Source organism: Petaurus breviceps, unplaced genomic scaffold (genome assembly GCF_028583685.1).
Source record: "Petaurus breviceps papuanus isolate PSGF00001 unplaced genomic scaffold, PetGlider_PUasm1.0 90977, whole genome shotgun sequence".
NCBI classification, from domain to species: domain Eukaryota; kingdom Metazoa; phylum Chordata; class Mammalia; order Diprotodontia; family Petauridae; genus Petaurus; species Petaurus breviceps.
The window spans coordinates 50162090-50185729 of NW_027187391.1; the positions used below are offsets into that span (position 1 = coordinate 50162090).

Genomic DNA, 23640 nt, shown 5'->3' on the forward strand with positions numbered 1-23640 from the left:
AAGAAAGAAAGAAAGAAAGAAAGAAAGAAAGAAAGAAAGAAAGGAAGGAAGGAAGGAAGGAAGGAAGGAAGGAAGGAAGGAAGGAAGGAAGGAAGGAAGGAAGAAAGAAAGAAAGAAAGAAAGAAAGAAAGAAAGAAAGAAAGAAAGAAAGAAAGAAAGAAAGAAAGAAAGAAAGAAAGAAAGAAGGAAAAATAGGGCATTGTAGGAAGATTACAGAGTTGGTAAGAAATTTCCAGTTTCTCCAGATTTCCACCACATATAGATACAAAATTTTGATGAAATGAATGCTTAGCAGCAAAAATAATGGCATAAAGTAGTTGTCCTCCTAAGACATCTTAAGAGGACCTCACGGAACACTCCAGGGTCCAAGGTTTGGTCTAAATGAAGTGTAAACACCTCCAGGTCAACTTCACTGAATCAACAAATAGTAAGCCCTGAGAGAAGCAGCATAGGCCTCAAGAAATTAATTTTTTCTCAGGAGCTTTCACCTCACAAACTTTCATCTAAATAACAGCAAATGGTTGAGTGAGGGAAGATTTAACGAGCCCCTGCCATTTCTGGAAGTTAAGCCTACTGGTGCTGATTAGGCATGAGCCCTGGCTCTGGTTGCAGGCGAGGAAGAACAAGCACAACTCTGGTTATTGCAGTGCCATAGGGAGCAAGAACATTTTGGGGAAAGCATGAGGGAGGCTTAGGGAAGGAAAAGAGGAGTTCCAATGGTTGAGCCCCAAGGTAGAATTCATAAAACAACCATAGAAGGACCTGAGACCTAGGGCAACATTACCCACAACTCAGGATTAAAGCTTGATTATAATAATATTATGTTGCTAAAAATAAAATAAGACAAATTAAAAATAAAAACAAGTAAGCAATGAAAAAAAAACTGACCATTGATAGTTACTTTGGCATAAAAGAAGATCTGGGTTCATTTTCAGATGAAGATAGTGTGGTAAAAAAAAAAAGTGACTATTATCCTAAAGAGTAAAAGTTAAGTGGTCACAAGTCCCAAAAGAAATCTTGAAAGAACTTAAAAAGAAATTAAAAAATCAACTAAGTGAGGATGAGGAAAAAATTAGAAAAAAATAAAAACAATTCAAGAAAATTATGAAAAGACAGTTACCCAATTGGAAAAAAAGATATATAAAATTATAAGGAAAAAATAAAATGGAATTCAAAAGTCAAATAAGAAATCAGGAAAAACTAGAAAAAATAAAACAACCCAAGAAAATTATGAAAAGAAAGCTAAACAATTTGAAAAAGAGATGCAAAATCTTAAGGAAGAAAATAACTCCTTGAAAACCAGAACTGGAAAGGTGAAATCAACATTATAATAAGACACCAAGTTATAATAAAACTAGAAAAAAATAGAAGAGAATCTAAAATATCTCATTAGAAAAAAAACAATTGATCTGGAAAACAGTTCAAGTAAATACAAACAATATAAGAATTTTTGGACTAACTGAGAGCTGCAATTAAAAACAAAAGAATCTGAATACAGTGTTATGAGGAATGATTAAGGAAAATTGCCCTGAAGTTCTAGAACAAGAAGGCAAAGTAGAAATAGAAAGAATCTGCTGACCACCTCAAAGAGATCTTAGGAAGAAAACTTACAGGAACGTCATAGCCAAGTTTGAAAATTTCCAAGTTAAAGAGAAAATATTGCAAGCAATAATATTTTAAAAAATACATACTGTGGAAAAATAATCACAAGATCTAGCAATTTCTACACTAAAAGATCAAAGGTTTTGGAATATTATATTTTGAAGGAAAAAGGACTTGGGATTATACCCAAGAATAACTTATCCAGCTAAGTTGAGTATAATCCTGAATGAAAAAAGAAAAACAATATTTGATGAACTGAAAGACTTACAGTTATTTATAGCAAGAAGATCAGAACTCAAGTGAAAATTCTATATGAAAGATCCAGAAGAAATATAAGGAAATCATGAAGACTAAGTATAAGACTATGATTAAGGTCAAAGTGCTTACTTATGATATATGAAAATGTTATTAATATTAATAACTATTGATTATCATTAGTAATAATATTCTTAAAACTGTTACCATTACTAAGGTAGTTTGAAAGAAAGGTTGGAACTATTGTAATGCCATGCACAGAAGCTTTCCAGAAGAACTGCTACTATGAACAGCTTTTTTTAAAGATTCTGATTACTCAGTATAGTGATCACTCTATTCCATAACAAAAGCAAAACATCCATGGAAAATCAAAGTACAGCATAATTCAAAATACAGCATTCACCATATTTCAACTTATCACAGAAAAATCACAATATAATATTCACAACATAGTCTCAAAGTAAAATAATCACTCTTAAGTTAACTCAATTAGTCACTTATCAGTAGTCTCAAAGTCTTCCACTGTTGGGGCAAAGTCTTGATTAACTCAATTAGTCACTAATCACTAGTCTTAAAGTCTTCCAAAGTTGGGGCAGTCACTAATTGGTAACAATAGTCAAAGTACTCAAAGTACAATCAGTCTCTTATTCAGTAAAGTTTTACTAAGTATCATACACAAAATTCTCCACCCCTTAGGTCACTAGTAAACTATAATTCCATAATTACTCAGTACCCAAGGAGAGGTCTTTTCTACATCTTGACTTGGAGCCTGTTCTCAGATTCCCTTCTATGGTCAAAGATTCTACCTGGATCAATGGCAGACAGCTCCCAGTTCCTTGACCAGCTTTCTGAGGAGGTCCTGCTCCATACTGACGTTCACAGGGTCTGCTCCATGTCAGCTTCTTCACCATTTCTGCTCCAAGGAATTCAAGGCTCAACCAAGCCACAAACAAAGTCTCAGCATCCTGGTCATGCTTCCATCACCTGGGCTCCTGGCTCCTGGGCTCCTGGCTCTTGGGCTCTGGGGCTCCTGGCTCCGGGGTTCCTGTCTCCTGTCTCCTGGGCTCCAGGCTCTGGGCTCTGGGCTCCTGGGATCCTGTTCAGAAAAAGCTCTACCACCACAAGCCCTCAGGACTCAGTTCTTCATTCTTCTGTAGCTGTTCTGCCACCAAATCTCAGTCTCAAGGAAATTCTGACTGTGCCTCTCTGGGGCTTTTCTTATATACATAATATTAAGTACTTCCTTCAGCCAATTTCCTGTTATATCAGTAACAAGGGGATAGGAGTTTATACCTTCTGTTCGCCCAATCAGAGGCTTGATCCGTTACTAAGTGTTAAGGACCTGCTACTTTTGCCAACACAAAGGGATCTTCAAATTCAAAATTACATTACCATTACAACTATGTTGTCTATTTTGAGGTGATTCTAAAATACAAAACTGGGTAAAGAAAAGATTGAAAGGGGAAATTATTTATTAAAAACAAGGTGTGAAAGGAAAAATTAATAGAAAGGAAGAAGGTCAAGGTAGAGCACTGGTTATATTGGAACTTTACTCTCACCTGGGCTGAAGAGGAAACAATGTATACATCTGAAGAGATTTAGAAGTATTCTGAATTTGTAGAGAGGTAAGAAAACTGGTGGCAAGGGTGGGAAAGGACACTTTGAAAGGAGTACAAATTAAGATTAGGAAGGTGGGGTGAATAGATGAAATAATAATAGAAAAGGGAGGGACTTTTAGAGGGTTAGGTAAAATAAGGAATAAGAAGATAAGGGGAGAAGATAAGGTAACAGGGATAGGGTGAAAAGAGAGGCTGAGAAGGAAAATAGAGCATAAAAATAACTGGGAATAGAGTAATATCTTACATCATTTACCAAGAGAAAATCAAAACGGATACATGATGTAGATATAAAGAGAGATTTAACAAGAAAATTGGAAGAACACAGAACATATTACTTAGTAGACTTATGGATAGTTCAAAAATTTATGAATAAAGAAGAGACAGAGAGCAAAGTTAGGTGTAAAATGGTTAATTTCAGTTGCATGAAATTAAAAAGATTTTATACAAATAAATGTAGCAAAGATGAGAAGGAATGCAGAAAATTGGGGAGGGATTTTTATAGATAGTTTATAAGATAAAGGTCTCATATCTAAAATACATAAATAACTTTTTCAAATCTATAACAATATGAATCATTTCCTAGTTGATAAATGGTCAAAGGATATAAATAGGAAGTTTTCCAATGTAGAAATCAAAACAATTCATAGTCCTATGAAATAAAGCTCTAAATCATTATTTATTAGAGAAATGAAAATTAAAATAACCTGGAGATATCATTTTATACCTACCAAACTGGCTAAAATGATAGAAGCAGAAAGTGACAAATGTTGGAGAAGATGTGGAAAAACTGGTGAACTGAGATAATCATTTTGGAAACCAATCTGGAATTTTGCCCAAATAGTTATTAAACTACCTATTCCCTTTGACCCAGTAATTTCACTAATTGATCTATTTCCAAAGATAATTAGGGGAAAAGGAATAGAATCTATATATTCCAAAATATTTATAGCAGCTCGGCAAAGAACTCCAAATTTTAGTGATGTCCATCAATTAGAGAATGATTGAACAGATTGTGGGATATGACTGTGATGGAATACTATTGTGCTATAAGAAATGATGAGCTCAATGACTTAAAAAAATCATGAAAGGACTTGCACAAAATAAAAAAGAGTGAAATGAACAGAACCTAAAGAACATTGTATACAGTAACAGCAATATTGCTTTAAGAATGAATTTGAGTGAATTAGTTATTTTAAATATTATAAATACTTAAATTAACTATAAAGGATATATGAAGAAAGATGCTATCTGCCTCCAGAGAAAGAACTGATAAATACAAGTATATGTGGAATAAATTTTACGTATATATGCCTACTTGTATAAGGGTAACCATTTTTAGGGCACTGTGAGAGTGAAGAAAAAAATAAATTTACATAATTATTTTTTTGTATATTTGAAAGGAATGGCAAGTTGTGCATAGCAGTTTTTCATTTTCATGTGCAATCGTCTTTTTTTAAATTGTACTATAATAGAGATTCTTGTTTTACCCCTTAAATTAAAAATAAACTACCCATGCCTTTTGACCCAGTAATTCTACTAATTGGTCTATTTGCCCCCCCCCAAAAAAAAGAAAGGAAAAGAAATGACACCCACCCATAAAAATTAACTAATCTGGGAAATAGATAAAGGAGAGATAATTTAAGAATTATTGGACTGCCTCAAAAGAGCCATGATCAAAAAGAACCTAGACATCCCATTTCAAGAAATTATAAAAGAAAATTGTCCCAATAATTTTAAATCCAGAGGGTAAAATAAAATTTACACAATCCACTGATCACATCCTGAAAGAGATCTCAAAATGAAAACTCCCATGAAGATTATAGGAAAATTTTAGAGCTCCCAGGTCACAAAAAAATATTGAAAGGAGCCAAAAAGGAATTCAAATATTGTAAAGCCACAGTCAGGATAATATAAGATTTAGCAGCTTCTACCTTAAAGAAGAGGAAGACTAGGAATATAATATTCCAGAAGGCAAAAGATTACTCTCCTAAATGGTTCACAGTTCCACCAGCAGTGAATTAATCTTGTCATTTTGTAGATTTTAGATGTTTGAGATTAAGGAGATTAGAGATTAATAACTAAAATTCCAAGGGAGAATGCGTGACACTTTGGGTAATTTCAGGAACTCATCCCCTTGTTTTTGTCCTTTAGCAGAAGTTTAACATAAGATGGAATGTCTTAGTTGTTGAATATCACTCTATAGAGTATTTTAAGGGAAAAAAATAAGAATTAAATTCTGTGGAAGTTACAGGGATAATAGCAACATCACTCTTTCTCTGGTGATTGATAGATCTATTGTTTTTGCATAATAGAGGAAGGACGTTTCACTGATTAGAGACAATTTTTTTTTTTAATGAACCTGCAGTTTGTAGTTTAAATTTAACTGGTACTTAACCCTTTCTTGACCATGAAAACAGAAAAGCTTGTTTAAATCAAGAAGCAATTTAAGAATAAGTAAAATTTAGTTCAGGTATGAAAAGGAAATTTATAATAATTATAAGAATCCTTCTTTCAAAAGAAGAAATCGAAGCTATCTATAGTCATATTAAAAATGTTCTCAATGCGAGTCCAGGAGCCGCTGCTGCCGCTGCCCCAGCACCCCCAGCCGTAGCAGGGAGGGAGGCAGGGAGAGGACCAAATTGAAACATTGGCTGCCGCTGGGGGACTCTGGCTGGGACAGGCAAAGAAGGCCACAGTTACACTGGCCGCAGATGCCATGATGCAGAGCATCAGGCATGTAGTGGTGGGCGACAGGGCAGTGGGCAAGATGTGTCTTCTCATCTCCTATACTACCAATGCCTTCCCTAAGGAATACATCCCAACAGTGCTCGACAACTACAGTGCTCAAAGCACTGAGAATGGGCGCACAGTCAATCTGAACCTGTGGGACACAGCAGGCTGGGAAGAATATGACCGGTTACGCACCTTGTATATTTGTCATCTGCTTCTCCATCGCCAGCCCACCTTCCCTATGAGAATGTGCGGCACAAATGGTACCCAGAAGTATGTCACCACTGCGCTGATGTGCCCATCTTGCTCATGGGAACCAAGAAGGACCTGTGGGCTCAGCCAGATGCCATAAGCCGGCTGAAGGAGCAGGGCCAGGCACCCATCAAGCCCCAGCATGGTGTAGCCCAGAGGAAGCAGATCTATGTGTTGCTACCTCAAGTACTCTGCACTGCAGCAGAATGGAGTCAAAGAAGTGTTCCATGAGGCTGTCTGGGCCCTGCTCAATCCAACACAACTCAAGCCAGGACACTCCTGTTTCCTCTTGTGACTCCCCAACCTTGGGGAAGGGACAGATTCCCCCTCCCCACACTGCTGGCCCTGTCCCAGGGCTTGTCATCTGTCCATCTTTCTGAGCCCCCTTTTTCCCCTCTCACCTCAGCCAGATGTACCTTGATGTACTTTCCAGATGATGTACTTTCCAGAGATGTACACATAAATGATGAGGTTGATGTACACAATGCCAGAGCTAACCCACTTCTGAGGGAAAGTATGGTAGAGAAGAGGTATTAGATTGCCAGTCAAGCTGAAGGTCTACAGAGCCTTTGTGTTGACCTTACTGTATGCCTGTGAAAACTGGACCATATACAAGTGCCGTGACGGGAAACTAAGTCACCTCCATTTGAATTGTCTTAGGAAGATTCTAAAGATCAATGGGAAAAACAAGGTACTAGACACTGAGGTCCTTTCTTGAACTGAACTACAAAGCATTCAAACTCTACTGCATAGAACACAACTCCAATAGGTTGACCAAACATATATTTGCCTAAAAGAAGATTTTACAGAAAACTCACACAAGGCAAGGGCTAATGTGGAAGTCAGAAGAAGGGATCCAAGGACACTTTTCAGGGTGAAAAACTTTGGAATTGATTGTGAGACATGAGAGATACTGGTACAAGATTCCCCAGCATGACATACCCACATCAAAGAACACACTGTGTTCCCTGAGCAAAGCAGAAGTGGAAGAACACAAGAGAAATGTGATGTTCAGAAATTTAGAGACATCCCCACTCCAAATGTTCATATGGACTGTCTGTGCTTTATCTTACCCCTTTGGGCTCATACTGGTTTGATCAGCCACAGTCAGACACACTATATACCATGATGTCAACATAGCAATGTCATTTTGTTTCTCTTCAAGAATGAAGGACAACAACAAACCAATCTCAAAGACATCAAAGAAAAGGAAAAAGACTTGTAGGTACAAAAATATAGCAGTTCTTTTTGTATTGGCAAAGACTTGGAAATTAAGGGGATGCTCATGAATTGGGGAACGGCTGAACAAGTTGTGACATATTACTGTGATGGTGTATTATTTACATTGGGAAATGATGCGGGGGGGGGGTAGTTTCAGAAAACAAACAAACAAACATGGCAACACCTATACAAACTAATGCAGAGTGAAGTGAGAAGAACATGGAGATCATTGTGCACTGTAACAACAATATTGTAATGATGATCTACTATGAGACTTGGCTACTCTGATCAGTATGATGATCCAAGACAATTTCAAAGGATTTATGATGGAAAAAATGCTGTCCAGAGACAGGACAAATGAACTGAAGTGTAATATTCTTGCTTTCTTTTATTCGTGTACCTTTTTGATGCATGATATGGTTAATGTGGAAATATATTTTGCATGATTTTACATGTGTAATTGATATCATATCATTTATCTTCTTAGTGGGTGGGGGAGGTTTGAGAGAGAGTGAGAGAACATGGAATTTCAAACTTAAATTTAAAAAGAAAATAATTTTTTAAATAAATGAATGATTTTTTAAATTAAAAAAATGATGAACTGGGCTAGATGGCATATTAGATTTCTTCTATCTCTGAATTTATAATCCCATTGTCTTTTTACCTATCCTGACCCAACTTATTCCCTCACTGAAACTGTGTGTTTATGTATGTGTGTGTTTGTGTGTGTGTGTGTAGTTCATCAAACACAGATAACTTAGATAACTTGTATTTATAGGCCTTAATTGAGTTTGTAATGTAATTGTACTTTACACTAGAAAACTTTAGGTCAATCGTTTCTTTATTTTCTTTGTTGGTTAAAACCTAGGTTACAGAATATTTTCCAGAGATTTTCCAGAACGAGAGCAGAGATGTTTTAGGAGATGTCAAAAGCCTGCCAGGTACTCTGGCTCAGCACAAGTCTTAATTGACATAGATTGAGGAGATTTGGGCTACAAGCTTTCTTGATGTCATGTAAAGCTCTTTGAGTGAGAAGATCAAATCAACTCCCATCACAACAGCATTCACTGGGTTGAGTTACTTTACTTATGAATCTGTTTTGTCTTCATCAAAATGGGGATAATAATAACATTTTTGGCTACTTTGGAGTGATAGTGTAAAAATCAAGTAGCATAATTCATATAAAGTGCTTGATAAACAGTATGAATATATATATCAATTACCCCACAAAATTGAACATAATCTTTCAGGTGAAAAAGTGGATATTTAATAAAATAGAGGAATTTCCATCATTCCAGATAGGGAAGAATAAACACATGTGAAAAGAAAATTTTATCTTCAAATACAGAACCCCAGAGAATCATAAAAAAGGTAAACAGGAAAAAAGACTCATTATTCAATAAAATTAAATTGTTTACATTCTTACATGGGAAGATGACACCCATAACTCTTGAGAATTATATCTTTATTAGGGCAGTCAGAAGAGGTGTATATAGAAAGAGGGGTGGGTATAAGTTTATTTGATACAATGATAAAAAATAATCATGGAGAGGGGAAAAAAAGAATTGTACTTGGAGAAGAGGAAAGGAGGAGACAGAACAGGTAAAAATTGTATCACATGAAGTGGAGCAAAGACCTATTATAATAGAAGGAAAGAAGGGAGGGAGGAGTAAGTATTATTTGAACCTTACTCTCATCAGATTTAAGTAGGAGGAGAAAGAATAGGGAGCAAGTAGATAGAAAGGAGGAAGAAGTAGTAGGGGAAATGGGAAAGAAAAGAGAAAGGGGCTGATAGAAGGGAGGGCAGATTGAGGGAGTTGGTGATCAGAAACAAAACACTGATGAGGAGGGAAAGGGTGAAAGGAGAGAGAAAAGTATAAATGGGATGGGGAGGGAATAGGATGAAGAGAAAGACACATTGAGTAATCATAACTGTGATTGGGATAAAGTCTCCATAAAACAGAAGTGAATAGCTGAGTGGATTGAAAAACATGATCCTAGGGGTAGCTAGGTGACTCAGTGAATAGAGCACTGGTCCTGGAGTCAGGAGGACCTGAGTTCAAATCCAGCCTCAGACATTTAATACTTACTAGCCATGTGACGTTGGGCAAGTCCATTAACCTCGATTGCCCTTTCCCTTCCAAAAATCCAAACAAACATGATCTTATAACATGTTGTTTACAAGAAACACATTTGAAACAGAGGGATACACATAGAGCAAAGGTAAAAGATTTGAACAGAATATATTATGGTTCAGCTGATATAAAAAGAAAAAAGAAAGCAGAGGGAGCCATCCTGATCTCACACAAAGCAAAAGCAAAAATAGATATAATTAAAAGAGATAAGGAAGGAAATATCATCCTGCTAAAAGGTACCATACACAATGAAATACTATCAATACTATATATCTATATCAATCAATCTATCTATCTATCTATCTATCTATCTATCTATCTATCTATCTATCTATCTCTATCTGTGTGTGTGTGTGTGTGTGTGTGTGTGTGTGTGTGTGTGTGTGTGTACCAAGTGGTAGAGCATCCAGATTCTTACAGGAGGAGTTAGGTGCATTACAGGAAGAAATGGACCTCAACTTCCTCATCTCAGCACTAGATAAATCTAACCACAAAATAAATAAGAAGTTAAGGAGATGAATAAAATTTTAGAAAACTTAGATAAGGCAGACTTTTGGAGAAAATTGAATGGGGATAGACAAGATATAACATTTTCTCAGTGGCACATGGCACATATATAAAAATTTACCACCTGTTAGGGAAAAAAAACCTCACAATTCAATGCAGAAAGGCAGAAATATTAAATGCATCCTTTTCAGATCATGATATAATAAAAAATACATATAAACAAGGACCATGGAAAGATACACTAAAAAATTAATTAGAAACTAAATAATCTAGTACTAAAGAATCAGTGAGTCAAACAACAAATAATAGACACAAACAATAACTTCATCCAAGAGAATGACAATAATGAGGCAACATAAAAAATCTTATGGGATGCAGATAAAGCAGTTCTTAGGGAAAATTTTATATCTCCAAATGCTTACACGAATAAAATAGAGAAAGAAGAGATCAACAAATTGGGCATAGAACTAAAAAACTGGAAAACAAAACAAATTAAAAATCTCCTATTAAATACTAAATTAGAAATTATGAAAACCAAAGGAAAGATTAATAAAACTCAATGACAAATATTGAAGTAATAAATAAAACTAAGAGCTCGTTTTTTTGAAGAAAATGATAAAATAGATAAACCTCTGGCTAGTTTGATTTTAAAAAGAAAGAAGAAAACCAAATTACCAATATAAAAAATGAAAAAAAATGAATTCACCACCAATGAAGAGGAAATTAAAACAATAATTAGGAGCTATTTTGCCCAACTGTATGCCAATAAATTTGACAATCTTAGTGAAATAGATGAATATTTACAAATATATACACTGTCCTGATTAACAGAAGAGGAATTAAAATGCTTAAGTAGCCCTACTTCAGGAAAAAAAAAATTGAGGAAGCCATCAATGAGCTCCCTAAGAAAAAATCTCCAGGGTCAGATGGATTTACAAGTGAGTCCTACCAAATATTCAAAGAACAATTAATTCCAATAATATATAAACTATTTTGGAAAAGAAACAAAGAAAGAGCCCTACTAAATTCTTTTTATGACAAAAATATGGTGCTAATTCTTAAACCAGGAAAAGTCAAAACAGAGAAAAAAATTATACGTCATTTCCCTAATGAATTTCAATACCAAAATTTTAAATAAAATATTAGCAGATAGATTATAGTAACATAGCATAAAGATCATACACTAATACAAGGGAGGTTATATACCAGGAATGCAGGGATGGTTCAAGATTAGGAAAACTCTCAGCATAATTGACCATACCAGTAGCAAAATTAACAAATTATTTTATTTTCTTAATAAAATGCAGAAAAATCTTTTGTCACCCAAACCTATTAGAAACATAAAAGAGCACAGGAATAAATGAACCCTTCCTTAAAATGACAAGTAGCATCTATCTAAAACCTCAAGCAAGCACTATATGTAATGGGATATGTAATGCTATAAGCTAGAAGTTTTCCCAGTAAGATCAGGGGTGAAATAAGGATTTTCATTATCAACTAGATTATTCAATATTTTACTAGAAATGTTAGCTTTAGCAATAAGAGAAGAAAAATAAATTGAAGGAATTAGAATAGACAATGAGGAAAAAAAATATTTCTCTTTCCATTTGATATGATGGTATACTTAGAGAACCCTGGAGCATCAACTAAAATACTACTTGAAAAAATTAACAACTTTAGAAAATTTGCAGGATATAAAATAAACCTACATAAATCATCAGCATTTGTATGTACCACTAACAAAGACCAACAGCAAGAGATTGAAGGAGAAATTCTATTTATAATGACTATAGATATCAAAAAATATTTGGGATTCTATCTGCCAAGACAAAGGGACTATATGAACACAATTACAAAATACTTTTCAGACAAATAAAGTAACATCTAAATAATTAAAATATATTAATTGCTCATAGCAGGCTGAGCTAATATAATAAAAATGACAATTCTACCTGAATTAATGTACTTATCCCATGCCTTACTAATCTATCAAAATGGATGGTGACCTAGTCATACCAAATCTTAAATTGTATTATAAAGCTGCAATCGTCAAAACAATTTGGTAGTGGCTAAGAAATAGTGGTGGTGGGGTGGCCAGGTGGCACAGTGAGTAAGAGCACTGGCCCCAGTGTTGGGAAACCCAGGATCAGTTCCGGCCTCAGATACTTAGCACCCACACAAAATAACTGGCCATGTAACCTTGAGCAAGTTACTTAACCCCAATTGCTTAAAAAAAAAGAGTGGTGTATCAGTAAAATAGGTTAGGTACACAAGGCACGGTAGTCAATGTCTATAGTAATCTACTCTTTGATAAACCCAACAATTCCAGCTTCTGGCATAAGAACTCAGTATCTGACAAAAATTTCTTGGAAAACACCAAAATAGTATGGCAGAAACAAGGCATTTAGCATCTAGACCTACATCTTACACTCTATACCAAGATAAACTCATGATTTATAATGATATATTTATATATTAAATTACATATAAAATTTAATATATAACATATATTAAATTTTATATAATTTAATATATAATATATTAATATATATAACTTAATATATAAAATATATGATTTAATATATAATGTATATTAAATATATGATTTAATATATAATATGTAGAATTATATATTTATAAATATAGAATAATAATTCATGGTTCATAAACACATAATTTAGAAATAAAGAATGATAACATAAATAAATTACAAAAGCAAGGAATAATTACACTCAGATCTATGTACAAGGGAATAATTTAGGATGAAACAAGAGATAGAGCACTTACAAAATGCAAAATGAATAATTTTGATTACATTAAATTAAAAAGTTTTTGCACAAAGCCAATACCACCAAGATTAGAAGGGAAGCAGAAAGGTAGGAAAGAATTTTTACAACCAATGTCTCTGATAAAAATCTCATTTCTCAAATATAAGGAGAAATGAGTCAAATTTATAAGAATGCAAGTCATTCCCCAATTGATAAATGGTCAAAGGATATGAAAAGGCAATTTTCAGAAGAAGAAATTAAAGCTATCTATAGTCATAGGAAAAAAATGCTCTAAATCAACACCTATCAGATTGACTAATATGACAAAAAAGAAAAATGATAAATGTTAGATAAAATGTGAGAAAATTGGAACACTAATGCCTTGTTGGTGGAGTTGTGAACTGATCCAACCATTATGTAGACCAATTTGGAACTGTGGCCAAAGGCCTATAAAAAAATGCATATGCCTTTATCCAGCAATGCCACATCAAGGTCTATATACTAAAGAGATTTAAAAAAAATAGGGAAAAGAACTAATATGTACAAAAATATTTATAACAGTTCTTTTTGCGGTAGCAAAGAATTGGACACTGAGAGGATGCCCATCAGTTGGGGAATGACTGAACAAGTTTTGGTATATGAATGTAATGGAATACTATTTTGCTATAAGAAATGATGAGTAGGAAAACCTGGAAAGAATCATATGAACTGATGCTGAGTGAAATGAACTGAACCAGGAGAACATTGTACACACTTCCAGCAATATTGTATGATGATCAACTTTGATAGATTTAGCTCTTCTCAGCAATACTAGCTACATCCAGAAAAAGAATAATGGAATCTGAATGCAGATAAAATTATGATATTTTGTCTTTTTTGCTTTTCATTTCTTGAATTTTTTTTTCCTTTTTCTCCTGATTCTCCTTTTACAGCATTACTAATGTGGAAATATGTTTAATGTGGTTGTATGTTTATAACCTATATCAGATTTATGCTATATTAGAGGAGAGAATGGAAGGGTGGGAGAAAAAAATTGGCACTCAAAATCTTATAAAAGTGAATGCTTCAAACTATCTTTACATGCAATTGGGAAAAAAGTAAATACTATTAAGGGGGCAGGAAAGGAAATGCCACAGAAAATAAAATTTTAATAAGCAGTGAAAATGACTTATGTCTAAATATTAAGTGTCTTGAGCTAGGAACAGTGAGGACAATATATTGTATCATAGACTATATTGGTGGAATATAAGATGTGAGAAGACTGAAAGATGGGTGCAGGGGCTGGGTTATGAAGGACTTTGAATACTGAATGGAATATTTTATATTTGATACTTGTCGGTAATAAAGAGACACTAGAGTTTATTGAATATGCAGATGACTTGGTCAGATGTACTCTCTAAGAATATTTTTTGTCAGCTTAATGGAATGTGTACTGGATTGAAGAGGGACTTTTGGCAGGAGGCAGCAGGTTATTATTGCAATACTATGGTCATGAGGTGATAAGGGCCTATCCTGCCTTTGTCAGAGGAGAGAAGGGGACATATGTGAGAGATGTTATGAAGGTAAAGTCAACTTGCCTTAGCAAAATGTTGAACATGGGGAATGAAGAAAGTTTAGGAGTTTTGAATGACACCTAAATTATAAGTGTAAAGATGCAGTACCCCCTACACTAACAGGGAAGTTAGTAAGAGGGGGGTAATTTGAAAGGAAAGATAATGAGCTTTTGACACATTGAGTTTAATATTCTATGATACATTCAATTTAAGATGTCCAATAAACAGTCATTGATACAAAACTGAAGGTGAGTGGACAAATTAGGCCTCAATAAGTAGAATCAGTAACATAGAGAAGATAAATGAATTCATTAGACTTGAAGAAATTGCCGAGTGAAATAATATATACAGAAAATAGAATTGGACCAGAAAAGAGTCTAAGAAACACCTTAGTCAGTGGATATTATTCAGACATTACAACAAATATGAGTGAGTAGGAACTGTCATAAAGTAGGAACAGAATCATGAGAGAAGACTGTCATGAAAATCTAGAGAGAAGAGAGTTTAAAGGAAAAGTGTCAGAACCTGCAGAGTGGGCAAAAAGAATGAAAATTGGGAAATGGTCATTTGTTCCATCAATTAAGAAATCATTGATTCCTTTAGTTGTGTTTTTTTCATTTCTATATTATCTCTTATTTTTTCATACTTTTTTTCTCATCAATATGTCTGGATGATTACAATAGCTTTTTTTTTAATTAAGGTTTTTTTTAATTTTTAAATTTATTTTAAACATAACATGAGAAAAGTAAAAGAAACCATTGACACAATATAAGGGAGGATTCAATATAAAACAATAAATTCCATCTCAAGAAAGCCTATATAATAAATACTACACCTTGTTTTCAAAGCTTTTTCTTTAGCTTTCTTCTAGATTTTTTTGTTTTATTTTGTTTTCTGCTTTGTAGTTTTTACTTTTTCTCCCTTACCCCCTGCCCTAAAGAAGACTACAATTAAACACACACACACACACACACACATCACAAATATCTGAAAACATACAAATATATAAACATATATGTAAGAACATACTATGCTTTATTACCACTTGGCATTTGTTTCTCTGAAAGTAGATAGCATCTTCCCTCATAAGTACAAGCCTTTGAATGTTTTTTCTAAATCATTCAGGTCATCATTTCTATACCACAGCAATGTTCCACCCAAACACATACTATCTGAGAGATTGTCTATGCAAGTTTTCCCCCAATTTTCTGCATTCCTTCTATTCTTGACGATATAGATTTTATTTATACAAGATGAATTTAATTTAAAATAATCAAAATTATCTATTTTAAACTTCAATGATGCTTTCACCTTGTAATATATTTTAAGGTCTGATACTGCTGAATCTAATCTGCATCCTTTGTATCTTTCCCTCCCTTGTTTCTTTGAAATTCCTGACATTTTGTTCTCCCAAATTAACTTTGTTATTTTTTCCAATAGTAAGATATTTTTCAGTAATTTAATTGGGATGACATTGAATAAATAGATTAGTTAGTAAAATTGTCATTTAAAAATATATTGGTTATACCTACCCATGAACAATAAATATTACTTCTATTATTTATATCTTTATTTGTATAAAATGTTTTATGTTTATGTTCATATAGTTTTGGCATCTGTTTTGTCAAGTATACTCTTGGGTATCCCATACTGTCCAGTTATTTTAAAAGGTCTAAAATAGTATTGAATAATATTGCTGACCAAATGTAGTTTCCCTATTTTTGTCTTATGATTAAATCTATTTTAGTTTTAAATTTGTCTGGGATTATAATTACTACTCCTGCTTTGTTCATAATAAATTCCAACATAGGCTTTTATTTCATGTTTATGTGTATCTCTCATTTTTATAGCATTTTCTGAAAGCAACATATTGTTGAATTCAAATTTTTAATCTATCCATTTCCATTCTATGGGTAAATCCATTCCATTTACATTGAAAGCTATAATTACATGTATATTTCCTCCTTCTTGTTTTTCCTCACTATCCTTCTCACCCTATTTACCCTATCTCTCCTCACTCTTCTGTCTTACTTCTACCTGCTACCTTGCCCTCCCATTCCTTAACCTACCCACCTCTCCAAGAGTCCCTTCCTTATCCTCTCCCCCTGCTGTTTCCCCTCACCCTCTTATTGATTTCTGAATTCAGAAGATTTTTTGACCCTGCTAGATATGTGATGTTCCCTCTTTAACTCATTGCCAAAGAGAGTAAAATTCTAGAACTATCTGTCCTCCCACGAGTTTCTTCTATATCAGTTTTTCCTTTTGTGCCTCATTTGTATAAGATAATTAGTCCTTTTAATCTCTCCCTACAGAGTTTTATTTTTTTTTAGAATCACCATTATACAGAGTTCAGTCCAAGTCTTTCTTTCAAAATACCCAAATAATCATAAGAGTATGTCATAAGGGGTCGGAGCCAAGATGGTGGAGTAAAAGCAGGAACTTACTTGAACTCCCCTCCAACCACCTGCAATACCTATAAAATGACTCTAAACAAATTTTAGAGCTACGGAACCCACAAAGTGACAGAAAGAAAGAAATATCCCACTGAACACAACCTGGCAGGGCAACAGGAAGGGTCTATTACACCGAGCTGGGAGCTGAGTGCAGGCCTGTCTGAGCTGTGCTGGTCCAGACTCACATCCCAGACTGGCCAGAGCAGACTTCAGGAGAGAGAATCACCAGCAGTTGTGGTGGTTTCCAGATTCTCAACTCATTAAAAATCAAAGAGAAAGTAAAAGATGAGTAGGGAATTCTGCTGCACCTGCCCCTGGAGCAAGAGGTAGAGCCAGTGCAGAGGCTGCAGCTGCTGCAATGTGGCTGCCTCCAGAGCTCCTGGGAGATCATAGGGGGACCAAGCATCCTTTTAGAGGGTAATCACTCTTGCTTTAACATGCTTGGAATTGGGTCACAATCTTGGGTGGTGATCCTGGGATTAGGAACGCTAGCATGGCAGAGGTTGTTCAGGCTGTAGAGACGGTGCCCTCCTCATAACTCTGACAATAGTTGCAAAAACCCCCAAAATTTGGGACACAGCTCTTTCAACTCTGGAAGCAGAGTTCTACTGCAGCAAAGAGCTCAAAAGTCAACTAATTGACTGGCAAGAAGAACAAACAGAGGAAACTCAATCAGACCATAGAATCTTTTGGGGCAACAAAGAGAATCAAAACATGGAACTGAAGGAAGGCAAGAAAGTCAAAACTCCTGCATCAAAAGCCTCCAAGAAAAATATGAATTGGTCACAGACCATGGAGGAACTCAAGAAGGATTTTGAAAATCAAGTAAGAGAAGTGGAGGAAAAATTAGGAAGAGAAATGAGAAAAATGCAAGAAAATAATGAAAAGAGAGCTAACAGACTGCAAAAGGAGAATATTGGAGAAAACAACACCTTAAAAATAGACTAACTCAAATGGCAAAAGAGGCCCAAAAAGCTAATGAGGAGAATAACTTAAAACTTAAAACTTAGACTGCTCTCTGTTTTCCCCACAATTTATCCCCTCATCCCTTCTAATATTCAATTTCTCCTTATTCATTGGTTCCTTCATTTCTTCCTACAAGCATGATCATGTCATCCATTAAAAACAAAACAAAACCTCTCTTGACCATCCCAATACCTCAAATTATCATCTCAAATCTATGTTCCTTTTCATCAAAAAGAGAGAAAATGCTAAAAAAAAAAATAGAGCCATTTCTACTTGTAACATCTATTTCCTCTCCTCTTATCATGTTCTGTATACTTTTTGTTTTGTTCTCATTTTCTCTCCCTTTTTTATTTCATTAATTTCCAAGAGTTCAATTATGATCTTTTCTCAAATGACTGTCAATATATCTCGACTTAATCTCTCTTCCAACATCAAGCCTGGGAGATATTTCTAACTGGATATAGTCTAGTATCCTCGAGTTCAAAATTTCCAAAACATAAGCAATCATCTTTCTCCCAACACCCCCCTCTCATCTCAAATTCCCTATTTTTGGCAAAGATACAACCATCCTTCCAAAAACCATAAATGCAATTTGGAGCCAGACTCAAACTTTCTCTTTCACTCTATTATCCCACAGCTAAGACACTTCCTAAGTTATTATTTCTGAGTCCAAAACATCTCTCACTTCAGTTCTCTTCTTTCCACTCATGTCTACTATGCTCATTCATTCTCTCATTATCTCTTGCCTGTTAAGTCTATAATAGCCTCCTAGTTGTTTTCATTGCCTGGAGTCTGTCCCTTCCCTAATCTGTACTCCACACAGTTAGCCAAGTGATATTTCTAAAGCACAAAAAGTTACAGTAACTCTTTATTGCCTCTAGTATGAATTGTGTTTAGTCTGCATTTGCAGACTTAATACATACTCATCTATTTTAATGCTCTTAATGACAAACTAATGTATTTTCCATTCCTCACTCAGGACATTTCATTTTCTGATTGAAAAAAAAAATAAATTCTTTACCATTCCTGAAATTCACTTCTTCTGCTCCCCCTTTTATGATCTCAGTCTTGCCTTATCTATTAAATCCTGCATACTCTGTATTGGTTAATGGCATCATCATTTTCCCCCAGTCACTCAGAATTCAAGTGTCAGAGACAGCTATTACTCTTTCCCCTTAACAACCCCATTCCAAATTCCAATCTGTGACTAAATTTTAGTAAATTCTCTAAATTCTGTCTTTGCACTCTTACATATATTCTCTTCATGCTGTTCACATTATCACCTGGACCAAACCATTATTCTTCTGGACTCAAGTATTCCAAGTTTCCTAACTGCTCTTATGGCTTAATGTATCTCTCCTTTTTAATCTATCCTACACAGTTCCAAGTAATCACTCTAAAGCATTTCTCTGATCATGATATTTTTCACTTTGAAACACAGACACACACACGCATGTTCACACACATTTGAAAAGTCTTAGAGGATCTTCATTTCCTTAATATTTATATCTAAACTCCTTGGCATGCCATTTAAGGTTTTTGTTTATTCTTTTCCATCCTAGAAAACCATTTCCATTATCTGACCTATCAAAGGAAATCCTACTCATCCTATAAGGTCCAATGCAATTGTCTGCTCTTCTTTTATCCTTTAGCCAGAGGTTATGGTCTCATACCTTTACTGTGTTGGGAAGTTCTACATTCTATTTTGCATCATGCTTGGCTTTATATATGACTTCCCTCCCCTTCTAGGATATAGCTTCCTTCAAGGTAGGGGCATTTTCTTTCATTCTGTGCAATTAAAAATTACCATAAAATATTTTTTCCTTCAAACAAATGACAGTGTTGTAGTCATCAAATTTCTACTAATCTTACTTTCTTTCATCTATAAAATTGAGATAATTATTGCCCCTTCTTCAAAGGGGTTATTATGAAGAACAAATGTGATACCATGTAAAACTCATAGTGCTGAATAAATCCCATAAACTTATACTGCATTTATATGTCATATAATGGAATTATTGAGGCAATACATCATTGTGGTCCTAGATTTGTAGTCAGAAGGACTTAGGTTCAAATTCTACCTATGACACTTATAAGCCATGTGAATAAGTGCAAGATACTTAATCTCTCTGAATTTTAAGCAAGTCTACAATACATGTTTTAATGTACAAACTTGTGCAATTGTGAATTCCATGGCAAGTGGAATTTGACTCAACAACAACCACAAAAATCACACATCCTTGATATATTAAAATATAATAGAATTAGGGGCAGTTTGGTGGAACAGTGAATAGAGTACCAGCCCATGAGTCAGGAGGATCTGCATTCAAATTTGACCTCAGACACTTGATACTTACTAGCTGTGTGACCTTGGGCAAGTTACTTAAATCTGATTGCCTCACCTGCCCTCTCCAAAAATGAAATAGCATATAATGGAATTGGATTAGGTATACATCATACTGTGGAATGTGTGTGAATTTGTTCTTCAGGGACCTTAAATAAAGGAATAACAGAATACAGAAGAACAGGGGTTATGAAAGAGGAAGATATTATGGAAAATATACTACAGAAAGTAGAAAAAAATATTGGATCAGCACCAACCACTGATCCCTTCCATCACCTTACAACAGATTAAACTTATAGATAGGGAACACGAAAAGATAGCAGAGACTGTAGGAGAAAATTTATACCTATGAAGAAACTCCCCATAGCAAGATGCTCTTAAAATTGTTCAGTCAACTTCAGGGAAATAGTCTTACCTTGTTCAAATGTAATCATAAACCAAAGTTCTGGGGATATGGGAAGAAGAATATAAAAATATTACTTAACCTGATGAAAAATCACCTACCTAGATGCTGTAGGAAGCAATGAGAATGATAGCCCTATTCACAACAATTAAACCTTCTCAGAAAATACAGTTTAAGAATAACCCGACAAGATTTTGACACAAGTTGTTGACAAACCATATATTTGTATTTTCAGGTCCTGAATATCAACCAGCCATTATTGGCTGATTGTCATTTGATTCCCCTTAATATGAAACAATTGAGTTGCTGGGAGGTGGGCTGGGAAGAAGAACATGAAGAAATGAAATATTCTGTTCAGAATCAGATTAGTATATAGAGAAAATGGACTTATAAAAGTATCTAAAATAAACAATTGACATGTTATTTTTAAAAATTTTGTAATATTTCTTGTTGCTTAGATAAATAACTGTTGAAAACATGATCTTAAAGCGAGACATATTTGCTTTGCAGGGACATTTCATGAACTGAATACATAGCAACATATTTGACCCATAGTAGAAAGAGAGTCAGATATCAGAAAAGTTCTGGGTATCAATTCCATCTCTGTCAAGCATAGGCTACATTGTTGTTGTTCAGAATTCAGTTATGTGTGACATATTGTTATCCCATAAAATACACTGTGCATGGAGTTTTCTTGGCAAACACACTGGGTTTGTTATTTCCCTCTCCAATAGATTAAAGCAAAATAAAGTTATGTTTCTTTTGCAGAGTCCCAGAGTTAGTAAGTGTCTGAGACTGGATTTGAACTCAGGTCTTCCTGACTCTAGGATCAGTGCCCCATCAACTGAATCACTTAACTCTCTCCTTATTGCCTTCATAACCAAGGGCAAGTGCTTAACTTCACAATGACAGTGTCTTCATCTGTAAAATGGGCCTAATAATATCTTTAGTGCAAATATTACATTTTGTATAGGTCCAAATAAGAATATAATTTAGAGATTTTCAAAATTCATTATACATTATAGTTATATTAATAGTAATAATGATATAAAAATAATAATATAAATAGTGAGAATGAATTGTGACTATAATCACCATCATAGAACATATAATTCAGGTTTCTAAAGTAGATGAGTATAAATTAAACTGTAAATTCTAGTCTTCCAATCAGGGAAAGAGTAAGAAATGGTATCTTTTCACATTTAACCTATGATGGAGAAGAGATGAGCCTGTCATTTTGGGCAAAAGTTCCAGTTCATATAAGTTTGTGCCTACCTATTTGGAAAACCATCCTGAAATCATCCTTTCTGATTGCATTATACATGTGATTACTGCTAATATTATGGCAACACATTGGCAGTACTTTGGTTCTATTAAGTCCGATTATATGATTTTAAATTGCCGTACAGACATGCTCTTTAGCTTTGCTTCTGGCTCAGACATGTATGAAGGAGCATATTAAAACATGCTGTTACCCATGTTAAAGTGATCCCCCAACCAGAAGGAATGTTTAGGCTTATTATTTTGAAGGATGAATATTTAATGACTGAAATTTCACTTCACAAAGTTTCCAGTAAACTTGAATTACTCTTGTTCAATGAAAACTTGTCACTCAAAAGATATGTCCATTTAGCTGTCTTATGAAGTTTGAGGGAAAATAAACTTTATTGAACCCAAAGATTGTGAAGAATTAGTTCAGCAGAATGTTCACATAAAAGAAAGATTTCAGGATATTAGATGGATTTGAATAATGCATATGAGTGTGATGGGGATTTTTCTCAACTTCCAGAATTTTTATCCAAAATTCTGTATGTATTTTAAATGATATTTGAAAGAATACTTATTTTCAAATTTACTTACTTTTAAAGATTATTATAAGCATATCTTCATTAATCAGCACTAAACTTCTTGAACAGTTTTGTTAAAATCACCTTTGGGTTTAGTAACTGCATTATAAAGGGTTGACAAAGGAGGTAATCATGGAAATGAATCAGCACTTCAATAAAGAATTGAGGCTTAAGCAAACTGCCTGGGCAGATCATAAATGAAAGGTTATTAACAAGACACACACATATTATATATTAAAGCAATCAATACAATTGTTCAAACATATAAAATGTGATCCTATGTCAAGACTTTGTAATCTCATGGGTCATATAGTCCCTGTTTTAGTAATTCATTTCATTGCACTACTCTTTACTTTTACTGATACCTTGTTCAAACCTGAACATTATTCCAAAAGTCTAATTAATCTAGGTTTATTAACTTGGTAGCCCATGCCTTTTTCTGACTCCACATGTAAAAAAAAGTTTTTTCCATCATATGATCTATTATATTTGATTTATGAAAATTAGAGTTTATAGAGGTTAAGAAATTAAAAATGTTTCATGAGGTGAAATCATTAGTGCATATGTGCATATACTGATATGCAGGGGTAATGCAATGCACAACTGACCCATAGTATCAACTCCCGAATACCAGGAATACCTGTACATTATTGTTTCATAGAGTATCTAATATTTTGTATCTCCTCAATTTTTAATGAAAGCAATCTACATGAGAGATTAAAGGATCAATGTTTATCTCCAAACTCCTACTGTATCTGGATCAACATAAAAGGTCAAACTGTGTAGTGGAAAGCTTAATGAATTGCTAGTCAGAGGATATGGATTTGATTCCTGGATTTTTCCTTCCTTCCTTCCTTCCTTCCTTCCTTCCTTCCTTCTTTCTTTCTTTCTTCCTTCCTTCCTTCCTTCCTTCCTTCCTTCCTTCCTTCCTTCCTTCCTTCTTTCTTTCTTTCTTCCTTCCTTCCTTCCTTCCTTCCTTCCTTCC

The 23640-nt window shown here is 34.3% G+C and overlaps 1 long non-coding RNA gene and 1 pseudogene across 1 annotated transcript in view; one reads left to right on the top strand and one right to left on the bottom strand.

The window, feature by feature from the left end:
• LOC138153312 (uncharacterized) overlaps positions 1 to 23640 on the bottom strand; it is an 833457-nt gene that overhangs the window by 309114 nt on the left and 500703 nt on the right. The gene's annotated exons all lie outside the window — the stretch shown is intronic.
• Positions 6196 to 6753, top strand: LOC138153309 (rho-related GTP-binding protein RhoG-like; annotated as a pseudogene).